The sequence below is a fragment of the Ovis aries genome, chromosome 13, assembly GCF_016772045.2.
Source record: "Ovis aries strain OAR_USU_Benz2616 breed Rambouillet chromosome 13, ARS-UI_Ramb_v3.0, whole genome shotgun sequence".
Classification (NCBI taxonomy): Eukaryota; Metazoa; Chordata; class Mammalia; order Artiodactyla; family Bovidae; genus Ovis; species Ovis aries.
This window is the reverse complement of record NC_056066.1, coordinates 63,616,380-63,631,549: the sequence shown is the minus strand read 5'-3', so window position 1 is coordinate 63,631,549 and position 15,170 is coordinate 63,616,380. Positions and strand designations below refer to the sequence as shown.

The following is a 15,170-nucleotide window of genomic DNA, read 5'->3' as shown; positions in this document are numbered from 1 at the left end:
TAAATATATGCAAAACTAGGACTTCTCTGGTAGCTCGGTGGATAGGAATCTGCCTGCCAATGCAGGGGACACTGGTTCCATCCCTGCTCTGGGAAGATTCCACATGCCTTGGAGCCACTATGACCATGCACCACATCTACTAGCATGCATACTGCAACTACTGAAGCCCCAAAGCCCTAATGCCTGTGCTCTGCAATAAGAGGAGCCACTGCAATGAGACGCCCACGCCACAGCTGGCGAGTAGCCCTCACTCACTGCAACTAGAGAAAGCCCACACAAAAGCAAGGAAGATCCAGCATAAAATAAATAAAATTTAAAACACATGCAAAAAATAGAGAAAATAGTGTATTAAACCTTTTATTCTCTTTGCCTAGCATCAAAAATGTACACACTGGGGACAATCTTGTTTTATCCATACTCCCATCCTCTACATTCACTTGTTCTCGTTCAGTCGCTCAGTCATGTCCAACTCTTTGAGATCCCGTTGACTGCAGCACGCCAGGCTTTCCGGTCCTTCACCATCTCCCAGAGTTTGCTCAAAGTCATGTCTGTCTCAGCCTCTGTTGTTCCCTTCTCCTACTGCCCTCAATCTTTCCCAGTATCAAGGTCTAATATTTATTTATTTTTTATCATTTATAAAAAATGTTACATTGTTTATTTTTATATTTTCTTTTGTCTACTTAATTTTATCAATGGCATTTCCAAAACACCAAATTTTGGCCTTGTTCATCTTCTTCAGTGTATATTTGCTTTCTTTCTCATTAATTTCTGCTTTTCTTCCCTTTGCTTTTTAGAATTTATTCTGCTTTTTTTTCCCTTAACTTCATATGCTGGATGCTTACCTCTTTACTTTAAAGACTTTCTTCCTTTTTTTCCTTTGTGTGTGTCCTCAGTTGCTCAGTCCTCCAACTCTTTGTAACACTTTGGACAGGCTCCTCTGTGCAGGGGATTTTTCAGGCAAGCAAACTGGAGTGGGTTGCCATTTCCTTCTCCATGGAATCTTCCCGAAACATTGCAGGTGGATTCTTTACTGCTGAACCATCAGGCAAGTTCCCTTTTTTCCCTTTAAGGATATGAATTGCCCTCTAAACAGTGGTTGATTGCATCTCACCATTTGGATGCATAGTAGCTTTACTACCATTCAGTTGTAAGTATTTTCTAGTTTCCATTATAACTGCCTGTGAGTTAAGTTTTACATTTTGTAAATATGTGAAGTTTTTTAAATTTTTGTTATTGGTTTCTAAACTAATTGCGTTGTAGTTCCAGAATGTGGTCTGTTTGATACTAACCACTTAAAATAAGTTTAGCCTCACCTTATGGCCTAGCATTTGTTCAGTTTTCATAAATAAATATTCCAAGGGTACTTTGAGAATGTTTTGTGCAGTCGTTAGGTGCAATGCTCTTTTTTCCCCTGTCCTAGAGAGTGTCCCCTTGATCTCCAGCAGCTTAGAGATCATTTAAGACACAACAATGGAAGAGGCTGTTTTTTCTGATGCCAGGGACTCTTTGGCACTTAACTCTAGAAAGAATATTTCCCAAAGATGCACCAAGCACCATTTTGCCAGACATGTTACAGTGTCAACAAAGTCTCCTTCATACCTCGCTTCTGCCTTAGCACGTATTTACACTGTCTCCTTCTCTGTGTTTGCAGATTTCAGACTTTACCTTGCCTCACTCATGATCTGGTTCTTTCATCACTCCTCAGTGGCTTTGGAGGAAGCAGATTTTCACAAAAGCTTTTGTGGTTATTGATTTCCAAGGAAATAATATGTGACAGCTAGCCTTATGTCAGCTAACTAGGAGGCGTGCAATCAAAATTTTTGAATGGAAAAACTAAAAATGTAATACAATGTCAAAACTGAAGTTCATTTACTAAAAATTATAATTAAGGCAGAAGATCTCATTTAAATGCTTAAGAATTAGAATACAAGCTAATATAAATTTAGAACATAATTCACAAATTGCTTAATTATCCTTTTTCCACTGAGAATACAAACTAGCTATCATTCCATCTTTAGTCATAGAATGCACACACATGTGACACACACACACACACAGAAGTGACAGCAGATTAAAATGAATATAGTGAAGGCATATCATATACCAGGGGTTACATTTTAAAGTCAGTTTATATAGCAAAAATTGCACACAGTCAAAATTGCCCTTGAAATCCCATAACAAGATACTGTGTTGTCTTCATATAGTTTACACAGCCAGTTTTTCTCCAATGTCAGAATAGACTGTTGTTACTTCAGCAAATTTGGAAAATTCAGCAATGACCACAGGCCTGGAAAAGGTCAGTTTTTGTTCCAATCCCAAAGAAGGGCAATGCCAAAGAATGCTCAAACTACCAGACAATTGCACATAGATCACACACTAGCAAGTCAATGCTCAAAATCCCTCAAACTAGGCTTTAGCAATACATGAACCAAGAACTTCCAGATGTACAAACTGGGTTTAGAAAAGGCACAGGAGACAGAGATCAAATTGCCAACATCTGTTGGATCATAGAAAAAGCAAGGGAATTCCAGAAAAACTTCTGCTTCATTGACTATGTTAAAGCCTTTGACTGTATGGATCACAACAAACTGTGGAAAATTCTTAAAGAAACTGGAATACCAGATCACCCTACCTGCTTCTTGAGAAACCTCTATGCAGGTCAAGAAGCAGCAGTTAGAACTGGACATGGAACAACAGGTTGGTTCAAAATTGGGAAAGGAGAACTTCAAGGCTATATATTGTCACCCTGCTTATTTAACTTAAAATGCAGAGTACACCATGAGAAATAACGGGCTGGATGAATCACCAACTGGAATCAAGATTGTTGGGAGAAATGTCAATAACCTCAGATATGCAGATGACACCACCCTAATGGCAGAAAGTGACGAAGAACTAAAGAGTCTCCTGATGAGGGTGAAAGAGGAGACTGAAAAAGCTGGCTTAACACTCAACATTCAAAAAACAAAGATCATGACATCCAGTCCCATTACTTTATGGTAAAAAGATGGGAGAACAATGGAAATGGTGACAGACTATTTTCTTGGGCTCCAAAATCACTGCAGATGGTGACTGCAGCCATGAAATTAAAAGATGCTTACTCCTTGGAAGAGAAGTTATGACCAACCTAGACAGCATAGTAAAAAGCAGAGTCATCACTTTGCCTACAAAGGTCCATCTAGTCAGAGCTATGTTTTTCCAGTAGTCATGAACGGATGTGAGTGCTGGACCATAAAGAAGGCTGAGCACCGAAGAATGAATAGCTTTCAAACAGTGGTGCTAGAGAAGACTCTTGAGAGCCCCTTGGAGAGCAAGCAGATAAAACAAGTCATCCTAAAGGAAATAAATCCTGAATATTCCTTGGAAGGTCTGATGCTGAAGCTGAAGCTACAATATTTTGGCCACCTGATGTGAAGAGCTATCTCATTGGAAAAGACCCTCATGCTGGGAAAGAATGAGGGCAGTAAGAGGGGCAACAGAGGATGAGATGGTTGGATGGCATCACTGACTCAATGGACATGAGTTTGAGCAAACTCTGGGAAATGGTGAGGGACAGGAATGCCTGGGGTGCTGTAGTCCATGGGATCTCAAAGAGTTGGATACGACTTAGCGATTGAAACAACTTCAGTTAAACACCAGATTAAAGAGTTGGTTTGCATTTAGGGCTCATGGTTTTTTAATCATCAGACTTAGTTAGGTTAGGTAAGAAGCTCATCAAAAAGAATTGAGAGAGCCTGAGTAAATAGCAGATTCTTCCCTCTCACTTAACACTCATAATAGCAGTATTAAGTGCAACAATGGAGAAATCCCCAGCACTATTTAAGTCCCTCCCTCTCTTCCTTCTTTCCTTTCCTTTTTGCTTGCAGTATGAAGGAGTTCTGTAAGGTTCTCTGGAAAGAGGCATCTTCAGGCACCTTTAATAGTCTTTTTATGATATAAAGTCTTAAAAGAACAGATCTTAACTGAGAAAGTTTCTGACACGAGAGCAGGTAAAGAACTAGCAATTTTTGGACAGGGTTGACTTTCCTGAAGGTAAAATCACATAAAGTAAACATCTAGGTTCTTGATGAGCTTCCATATATTAGTTCACTCAATTTCAATAATTTCACAAAATTAAAATATTTGTTGAGCATCTACTTTATGTCAAGTATCATGGGCACTGGAGAGACAATTCAGATAATTGATCACTGAGATGATCATTCAATCCTTTGGCAACTTTTGCTTAATCCTTTGTACTCGGTCACTCAGTCATGGCAACTCTTTGCAACCCCATTGACTGTAGCCTGCCAGGCTCCTCTGTCCATGGAGTTTTCCAGGTAAGCATACTGGAGTGAGTTGCCATTTCCTACTCCAGCTTAATCCTTTAGTACTCTGTAAACCCCTCCTTTCTTACATTCCTCAAAGTGAAAGGGAAATTAGTTAATGGCAGCCTAAGTGATAATAAATAGCAACCCAAGACTCAGGTTACCATCTTATAATCCTTATTAGCTTTTTTACTTTCTAGAAAGATATGGATATGGCCTAGCCCAGCAGTAATAACAGCTACCAAATAGTGATTTCTTACCATGTACCAGCCATGGTGCTAAGAACTTTATCCTATCTCAGATAACTCTCACAATGACTATGTGTGTCTCAGTCGTTCAGTCGTATCTGACTCTTTTTGAGCCCATGGACTATAGCCCAACAGGTTCCTCTGTCCATGGGATTCTCCAGGCAAGAATACTAGAGTGGGTTGCCATTTCTTTCTCCAGGCAATCTTCCAAACCCAGGGATCAAACCAAGGTCTCCTGCATTGCAGGCAGATTCTTTACCATCTGAGCCACCAGGGAAGCCCACACCATGACTATAAACTAGGAATTATTCTCATTTAACAGTTGAGAAGACAGAGGCACAGAGCAGTTGAATGGTTTGTTTTGAACTATTTCAACATACTGCCTCTCAAATTTCCCTTATACCACACAGAGGGAAACGTAGTTGTTAAAAGCTGTATAGGTGTGTAGCCTAGTGGTGATCCTGTAGGCAAAACAAGTTACAGAAGATAAAACAAGAATATAGATCATTATAGATTCTAGACAATTTTGCTCCTGATTTCAAGGAGCTCATCTCCTATTCTCCTAAGATGAGTCAAGAAAATATTTCAGTGAAGAAATGTGTTCTATGTGATCCTGGAGTCAGACTGCAGGTCAGGGCCAGAGTTCCCAATGCTAAAGTGGTGTTGCTCTTCTCTCCCTCTCAGAGACCCCAGTTCTGTCCCAACTACATATCTTCATTTTTACCCACTGCTCCCATGGCCATTCTATGAACTCCAGAGGCACCACAGAGACCCCAGTCTGATTTTCTCCAGGAAACAATGGGACAGAGTTTGGGGAACTTCCCTTGTTGTCTCTGTAATCTCAGGTTTAGGAGAGTTTGGATTGAAACTGGGAGAAAGAGAAAATTTTCATTTCCAGTTAAGAAGGAAAATCTTTAGGGAAAGGTTTTATGACATCTCAGTCACAACTGGAATGAAAAGCCATCTGTTTGAGGCACAGACCATTTGACAGACTTCTACCACAGACATTTCCTTGTTTTTACAGAACTAACTGGCTCATGAATTGTTGAAAGATTCAGAGTTATATAACCATGAATAATAGGAGCAAATTCTACCACTGGGTTTCATGGGTTACAAACTTTTTGAACTTATTGGAGATGCCAGAAGGCATTGTGGTTTAAAGCTACTCTTTACTGCTTCAATTCCTATAGTAGTTACACAACGAGAGGGTATTCAGTTCAGTTCAGTCACTCAGTCATGTCTGACTCTTTGTGATTCCATGGACTGCAGCACACCAGGTTTCCCTGTCCATCACCAACTCCTGGAGCTTGCTCAAACTCCAAGGAGCTTGGATGGTTGGTGATGCCATCCAACCATCTCATCCTCTGTCATCCCCTTCTCCTCCTGTCCTCAATCTTTCCCAGCATCGTGGTCTTTTTTTAACAAATCAGTTCTTTGCATCAGGTGGCCAAAGTATTGGAGTTTCAGCTTCAGCATCAGTCCTTCCAATGAATATTCAGGACTGATTTCCTTCAGGTTTGACTGGTTTGATTTCCTTGCAAGTCCGAGGGACTCACAAGAGTCTTCTCCAGCACCACAGTACAAAAGCATCAATTCTTCAGTGTTCAGCTTTCTTTATGGCCCAACTGTCACATCCATACATGACTACTGGAAAAACCATAGCTTTGACTAAGTGGACTTTAGTCGGCAAAGTAATGTCTCTGCGTTTTAATATGCTGTCTAGGTTGGTCATAGCTTTTCTTCCAAGAAGCAAGTGTCTTAATTTCATGGCTGTAGTCACCATCTGCAGTGATTCTGGAGCCCAAGAAAATAAAGTCTGACACTGTTTCCACTGTTTCCCCATCTATTTGCCATGAAGTGATGGGACCAGATGCCATGATCTTCGTTTTTTGAATGTTGAGTTTTAAGCCAGCTTTTTTCACTCTGCTCTTTCACCCTCATCAAGAAGCTCTTTAGTTCTTCTTCACTTTCTGTCATCTGCATATCTGAGGTTATTGATATTTCTCCTGAAAATCTTGATTCCAGCTTGTGCTTCATTCAGCCTGGCATTTCGCATAATGTACTCTGCATATAAGTTAAATAGGCAGGGTGATAATATATAGCCTTGACATACTCCTTTCCCAATTTGGAACCAGTCTGTTGTTTCATGTCCGGTTCTAATTGTTGCTTCTTCACCTGCATACAGATTTCTCAGGAGGCAGGTAAGGTGGTCTGGTATTCTCATCTCTTTAAGAATTTTCACAGTTTGTTGTGATCCATACAGTCATAAGCTTTGACATAGTCAGTAAAGCAGAAGGAAATGCTTTTCTGGAACTCTCTTGCTTTTTCGATGATCCAAGGGATGTTGGCAATTTGATCTCTGGTTCCTCTGCCTTCTCTAAATCCAGATGGTATTAGTCTCAAATAATTTTGCCTGGCTGTTGCTTTTTTTGTTACCTACTTAATACATCTTCTGACCCCCTAAACTGGATTGTGTGTGTGTGTGTGTGTGCACGCATTAGTCGCTCAGTTGTGTCCAACTGTTTTCGATCCCACGGACTGTAGCCTACCAGGCTCCTCTGTCCATGGAATCCTCCAGGCAAGAATACTGGAGTGGGTTGCCATTCCCTTCTCCAAGGGATCTTCCTGACCCAGGGATTGAAACTGGGTCTCCTGCATTGCAGGCAGATTCTTTATCATCTGAGCCATCAGAGAAGACCCAAACTGGGTTAGGGCTCACCGGTATATACTCTCACAGCAACCTGTACTTTTCTTTCTTAGAGTGAATAAAATTATAGTTATTTGTGTAATGCATGTAGTGCCTGTATTTCTCTTGTAGAATGTAAGCTCCATGAGGAAAGGCATCTTAATACATTGTTTGCCACAATATCCCCAGGTCCTAGTGCAGGGCCTGACCCCAGAGATGCTCAATTAATGTCCAGTAAGAAGTGAATGGATGAAACTGGAGCCGATTATACAGAGTGAAGTAAGCCAGAAAGAAAAACACCAATACAGTATACTAACACATATATATGGAATTTAGGAAGATGGCAATGACGACCCTGTATGCAAGACAGGGAAAGAGACACAGATGTGTATAACGGACTTTTGGACTCAGAGGGAGAGGGAGAGGGTGGGATGATTTGGGAGAATGACATTCTAACATGTATACTATCATGTGAATTGAATCGCCAGTCTATGTCTGACGCAGGATGCAGCATGCTTGGGGCTGGTGCATGGGGATGACCCAGAGGGATGTTGTGGGGAGGGAGGTGGGAGGGGGGTTCATGTTTGGGAATGCATGTAAGAATTAAAGATTTTAAAATTTAAAAAATAAAAAACTAAAAAAAAAAAAAAAAAAAGAAGTGAATGAATTCATAATTTAAGAATCACAAAATTTAAGAACTGAGAGGGATGTTATGAGTCTGTTTAGTCCAACCCTCTCAGTTTATATAATAGAAAACTGAGTTCCAGAGAAATAAAGAGATTTACCCATTGTTACACACTGTTGTGTGGCATGGTCACAACTAAAACTGGGCCTCTTTAATTACCCTTCCTCTATCTTATTGCATTTATGGTTAGTTAAAAGTTTTCGACTGAAAGCATTGACCAGAAATTATGGATGTAGTGTGTTGAATAGTGTCCTTCTCAAAATTCATGTCCACCTGAAATCTCAGAATATGACCTTATTTTCTTCTCAACTATTTCCTGAAAAACTATTTTTTTCCTTTTGATTCACCAAAAGATCTTATGTAAATATAGCCTTTTCTCTAAGATGTAAGAAGATCCTGTGTTTAATATAGTGCTTTGAGATTTACAAAAATGTTAGGCAATTTGCTTGTTGAACTCAAGATAGTAACAACATGTTAACTAAAAATAAATTGACAGCTTACTCTGTGCCAGGTGGTGCTGAGCACTTTACATGCTTTATCTCATTTAATCTTCACGATTCTAGGTTCTATTATTTTATAATGGGTAAACTAGAGTTTAGCAAGATGAAGAAAATCATTCACAGTTATACAACCATAAAATTGATGGAATAGTTAATCTTACTCCAAAGACTTTTCCCTTAAACAGTATACCACAAGAAGAGAAGCTCCATGCTATCATTTCTATTACCTCAAATGAAATTTGCTTTTATTTTCACTTAGGCATCCACCTGGGCCCCCCTTGTGACCACCATAATACTTATGAGAACCAATGTAAACATGCTTCATGTTGTTTGCTATACAGTGATCAATAATGTACTCTGTTAATGACTCAGGAGTCTTGAGTCTCTTGCCAGCAATGTGCTAATGTTAGTTTGTGTAAGATAAAAGAAAATATCTATATTGGTCTCTGCATGCTCCCCTCCCCAACTTCCTGGTGCAGAGTTCTTAAAACCCTTATAATTTCCTAAGTGATAAGAACACTAGTTGGACCATAAAAAAAGGCTGAGCGCTGAAGAATTGAAGCTTTTCAATTGTGGTGCTGGAGAAGACTGTTGAGAGTCCCTTGGACAGCAAGGAAATCAGATCAGTCAATCCTAAAGGAAATCAATCCTAAATGTTCATTGAAAGGATCGATGCTGAAGCTGAAGCTTCAGTACTTTGGCTACCTGATGCAAAGAGCTGACTCATTGGAAAGGACCCTGATGCTGGGAAAGACTGAAAGCAGAAGGAGAAGAGAGTGGCAGAGGATGAGATGGTTAGATAGCATCACCGATTCAATGGACATGAATGTGAGTAAATTCTGGGAGATAGTGGAGGACTGGGAAGCCTGGTGTGCTGCAGTCCATGAGGTCACAAAGAGTTGGACATGACTTAGCAACTGAACAACAACAAAGAACATTAGTAGCATCTCTTGTTCTAATATATGGTCTCTGACACAGGGTTCCTAAAACCCTTGTAAATTCCGAAGTGATAAGAGTGTTAGAAACATCTTTTATTTTTTTTTTAATGAGGTGACTGGGCATGCTCCTGGTTGGCCCCTGGATGAGGGTTAATCACTAGAAAGATTAAATCATTACTAGATGCTTGAAATGTTCAGTCTCCCCCAATCCCCACTTCTCCAGAGAGGGGAGAGGGGCTGGAAAGGCAGTTAATAATTTATTACACTTACACAAGGAAGCCTCCATAAAAATCCCCATAGCCTGGGTTTGGGGAAGTTTCTGGTGGTGAAGACATCCACATAGCAGGAGGGTGAAGCACCCCAACTCCACAGGGACTGGCGCTCCTGTGCTTGGATCCAGCCTTAGTCTACGTAGCTCTTCATTTGGCTGTTCATCTGTATCCTTTGTCATATCCTTTAATAAACTGGAAAACTTCGTCATATCCTTTAATAAACTGTGAAAAGTAAGTTTTCACAGAGTTCTGTGAGCCACTCTGGCAAATCAAACCCAAGCAGGAAGTTGTTGGAACTGACCAACCTTGTTGGTCGGAAAAACAGGTGAAAATCTGAGCTCTTGACGGTGTCTGAAGTGGTGTACCGGGGTGTACTTTGTGGCATTGACCTCTTCATGTGTGGAAAATGCTGCTCTTTTTGGGCAGATAGTGTCACAGTTGAGTTGACTTGTAGAACAATAAGTTGGTGTTGCAGAAAATTGCTTGGTGTGGGAAAGAGCCCCACATAAATGTTGTCCATAGTGTGGTGAATGCGGCAGAAGTGTGAGATGAGAGTAAAGAAGGCACATAGGAGAGAAAGGCAAGAGGAAAGAACTCAGTTTTTCTCTACTCAGGAAGACTAGAGGTTTTTCTTACATAGCTGGTAAGTAGGATAAAAATCACATCTCAGCCTTGAGAATTCTGACGATGGGATCCTGACAGAGATATGACTCTTTGGAAGACAAAGGATCTGGACCCCATGGGCAAAGACTGGGGTTATAAGGACACTGTTTGGGATCTGGTAGTGAATACTCTTATACAAGTGGTGGGTAAGAGATGGGGGGAAATGGTCTCCCAGTGCCCTACCTGTTAATGTAGTTGAGTAGTTTGAGGAAGGACTGAAGCAAACCATCAAAAAATGGTGCCTGAATAGTGGTTGCTCATTCTCCTCAGGATGGGAGAAGGAAGGGATGACAATGGACAGCAAGCCCCAGGGCCCCTGTAAAAGGACAGTGTGGCAACAGCTAATGAGTCAGGAGTCCCCAAAGCTGAATTAAACATCAGCAATGAGGACGTGAGTTTTGGGGGAAGGAGGATGAGATGGCTGGATGGTATCACTGACTCAATGGATGTGAGTCTGAGTGAACTCCGGGAGTTGGTGATGGACAGGGAGGCCTGGAGTGCTGTGATTCATGGGGTCGCAAAGAGTCGGACACAACTGAGCAACTGAACTGACTGAACCTCTCTAGGTCTGTTTCCTGTCAGAGAAACGGGGATAACACCATCTCTACCTCACAAGGTTGTTGAAAGACTGAATGATTATGTATGTGGGGGGAAAATGCTATGAATGTTTATTATTCATACTGTCAGAATTTAACTAAATATGTTTTTAAAATAAAATGTTCTTAGGCTTTTGGGGACTTGATAAAATATCAGGAATATTTTGAGTGGGTCAAGGATTAAAGTAAAATTTACTTAAGCACTCACTATCTGCCAGGTCCTATGTAAGAAATACATAAATACAATAAGGCAAACAAAGTAACCTGAAACTGTAAACATGTCTACAGTATTCATACAAAATTAGGTTTCCATTCCCTGGTGGTCCAGGGGGTAGGACCACTTGCAAAGCAGGGGCATGAGTTCGATCTCTGGTCAGGGAACCAGAATCCCATATGCTGAGGAGACAGGGAGGGAGGGACAGACAGATGTAGGGAAGAATGAAAAACAACATGTTCAAAGCTAAAATTCTGGCAGCCTTAACTCAAATGACTAGCTCATTCCCTTGGCTTGGTCTGTATATTTTTTCCTTCACTTTCTATGTCTACTTAAATTGCACCATTTCGGATGTTTTATACAATTTACTAAAAGGGCCATTTTATTTTAAATACAGAAGGCATACATCATAAATAAAGCCATTAGTAGTCACCCAGAATATAAAGGCACTGAGGTGTACCATAAAAGTCAACACAGCATTGCACAGGATATTCTTCTGATTCAAACTGCTTGTTACAGAAAGAGTCCTCAAAGACATCAGTACCACATATGTATAGTTTTTATTGTCTCCTCAATACCAAAAAGACTGTTTGCCTCAGAATTATGACATCAAGATAAGGAAATTAGGAGGCAGTGAGAAAAGTCCAACATTTGGATGCTGACTTTATGCATGATAAAGTATTATTCTAGTTGCTGATCTACAGCGACAGTTTATTGCTGGAAAAATACCCTTTTAAATAGTATAGATTATTCTAAATTAACATTATAAAGTTGCAAAGAAAATAAATTCAAAATCGTAATAAAATGTATTTTAAAAACACAATTTCATGTAAAGAAGACTAATGAAAGTACAGACTACAAACATTTTTAGAAACAGTGATTCTCTCCAGATAATTACAGAGAATCATTGTGATAGAACTGTGAGATGCTTTGCAAAAACATGCTGATAATTTTAATAATGTATGTTCTAATTCACATTAGTTTCATATAATCAAAATTATTTATTTTAAATCTCTAAGAATAAAAAAACACACCACTTGGATAACAGTAAAGACAAATCAAAGAAACCTTAGTATTAATTGGCAACCAGTTAAATAATCACAAATTCATACCACAGAAAACTATGCAACAATTAGAACAACTTACTAGTAACTGAAATGGAAAGAGTTCAAGAATATTTAAGTTATAGAATATATATAATGTAATATTTTTGCAAATAAAAACAAAATGCATATCCCTATAGGTAAATATAAATAAAGGCAGAAAAAGTATCCATTCCAAACTGTTAATAGTGGCTGCCCTCCTGTGTACTAAAGAAGGAAGTCATGGGGAACTTGTGGTTTTATATGTATTATTTGAGTTTAAAAAGAAAATATATACCATACTTGTACAATTTGAAAAATACCTCAAGACTAAGTAGATAGAGAATCTACACTTCAAAGCCCATCTTCTCCCCTGAGCGCCAGACTCCTAGGTCTAACCTTTACAACTGTCTGCATTACTAAAATGACTAAGGTGAAACTCTGCCTGGCTCAACAGCAGCACCATTCACCCAGTTGCTCAAGCCAAAGCTATGAGCATTAAATCTTTCCCTCATCTAGTTGTAAAGATTCTATCTGCAAAATATACCCTACTATATACCCTAAAATATATGCTTACTTTCTTTTAACTACATTAGCCCAAGCCACAACCAGCCCTTCCCTGTCAACAAACTATTACAAGTCACTAAATAAGGCTCCCTGCCTCTGCACTGGAGAAGGAAATGGCAACCCACTCCAGTATTCCTGCCTGGAGAATCCCAGGGACAGAGGAGCCTAGTGGGCTGCCATCTATGGAGTCGCACAGAGTCGGACACAACTGAAGCGACGCAGCAGCAGCAGCCTCTGCATTTGCTCCTTCTCCCTCTCAGCCATTTCCCATCAAAGTTAGTGTATTCTTCTGAACATCAGAATTATATCTTGCTCTACTCTGCTTAAATATCCAATAATTGCCTAACTCACCTAAAACAGAATCCAAATTCCTCTCTGGCTTACAGACGCTCCGCTTCATTCCACACATGACCTACTTTCTTGAGTTCTCCTCTCCTTAACATTCTCCTCCTTAGCCACTGTAAATCTGGATTCTATTTCTCAAACACACTAAAGTCATTCTGGACTTATAGGCTTACACTAACTGTTCCCTCTGCTGAAAATGTTTTTCCCACTTATCTTTAAATAGCTAGCATCTTGCATTCAGCCCTCAAGGTAGTACTCAGGTCTTCCCTGACTACCCAGTATAATGCAGCCATACTATTACTTTCTACCACATCACTGAAATTTTTCTGACTTTTTAAATTAATTTTATTAATTTCTACAAAGGTAGGCAACCTTGTCTGCCTTGCTAATCAGTACCTGAAATACTCTACAGTTTTAATTAACTAATGTCCACAATTTATATTAAGGGTCACTCTTTATGAAACTTATACAGTCCTAAGGATGTTGACAAATGCATAACTGCCACGTATTCAATAGTATAGTGTCACAGAGAATAATCTCCCAACTCTAAAAATCCCGTGCTTCCCTTATTCATTCTTCTTCCCTCAATAAGAACTTCTGGCAACCACTTATCTTTTTACTGTCTCTACAGTTTTGCTTCTCCCAGAATATTAGATAGTGGAATCACACAATTTAAGAACCTCAGCCTGGCTTCTTGGTACTACGATTAAAGTTTCCTCTGTATCTTTTCAGAACTTGACAGTTTTTTTTTTTTAATTTGCTGAATAAACATTTCACATGTGTTCATTCCAAGGATGTTAGATGCTTCCAGCTTCTGGCAGTTATGAATAAAACTGCTATAAATACTATCATGCAGGTTCTTTGTGTATGTAAGTCTTCTACTCAACTGGGTAAAGAGGACTACAATTACAGGATGATAGGGGTAAACCTATGTTTTAGCTCTGTAAGCATCTGCCAAATCATCTTCCAAAGTGGCTGTACCACTCTGCATTCCAATTAGAACTGAAGGAAAATTTCTACTGCTCCATATCCTCACAAGTATTTGATATTGTCAGAATTTAGTATTTCTGGAATTTAGCCAATCTAATAGGTGTACAATGATGTTTCACTAGTGGCTTAGTTTGTAATTCCCATGTGACATGATGTTGAGCATCTTTTTGTTTGTTTGACTATTTACCATCTATGTACACTGTTTCACGAGCTATCTGTTCAGATATTTTACTCATTATTTGTTTTCTTACTGTTGCATTTTAAGAGTTACTTGTGTATTTTAAATATAAGTCCTTTATATGTTTTACAAACATTTTCTCATAGCCTATGGCTTCTCTTTTCATTTTCTTAACAGCGTAAAGGTGCTGGTCGCTAATTCTACAAGTCTCAAGTTGAGTGCAGTGGATGGGTTCCCCACACCAACAACCAATTCTCCAATGCCAACTGGGTGTCCTACAGTTTAATAAAAGACAGGAAACAAATATGACATAGTTTTATATATTTAAAAAAATTTTCACCAAAAAATCTATTAGAAGTAAAATATACTAAAATTTCAGGGTACCAAAAAAAATCAATATATAAAAGTCTATTCTATACACTAACAACAAATCATCAGAAAGCAATTAAGAAAAACAATCCTATGTACAACCGTAACAAACAGAATATCTAGGAATAAATTTAACCAGCTAGGTGAAAGATCATCTTTCACTGAAAACTAAAGACATTATTAAAAGAAACTGAACACAACACAAAGAAATGTAAAGATATTTGGGCTCATAGATTAGAAGAATTTAACATTTTTAAATGTCCGTATCACCTAAAGCACCTAAAGCAATCTACAGAGTCAATGCAAACCCTATCAAAATCCCAATGACATTTTTCACAGAAACAGAAGAACAAAAAAATCCTGAAATTTGTATGGAACCACAAAGGGCCCCAAATAGCCAAAGCAATCCTGAGGGGGGGTAGGGGGAAACAAAGCTGAAGTATCATTCACTCTGATTTCAAATTATATTACAAAGTCACGGTAATCAAAACAGCACAGTACTATCAGAGTGACACACAAATCAATGGAACAGAATT

The 15,170-nt window shown here is 39.2% G+C and overlaps 1 protein-coding gene across 23 annotated transcripts in view; it reads right to left on the bottom strand.

The window, feature by feature from the left end:
• Positions 1-15,170, bottom strand: part of ASIP (agouti signaling protein) — a 76,722-nt gene that overhangs the window by 36,710 nt on the left and 24,842 nt on the right. For 2 of the 23 annotated variants that reach the window (XM_060396825.1, XM_042229590.2), the window contains 2 exons: positions 10,477-10,609; positions 9,629-9,852 (listed from right to left, as the gene is read on the bottom strand). The exons of 20 other annotated variants lie outside the window; for them this stretch is intronic. The gene's annotated coding sequence lies outside the window, so the exon portion shown is untranslated. The remainder of the gene's footprint in view (positions 1-9,628; positions 9,853-10,476; positions 10,610-15,170) is intronic. One more of the 23 variants, XM_042229581.1, reaches the window with a different exon arrangement.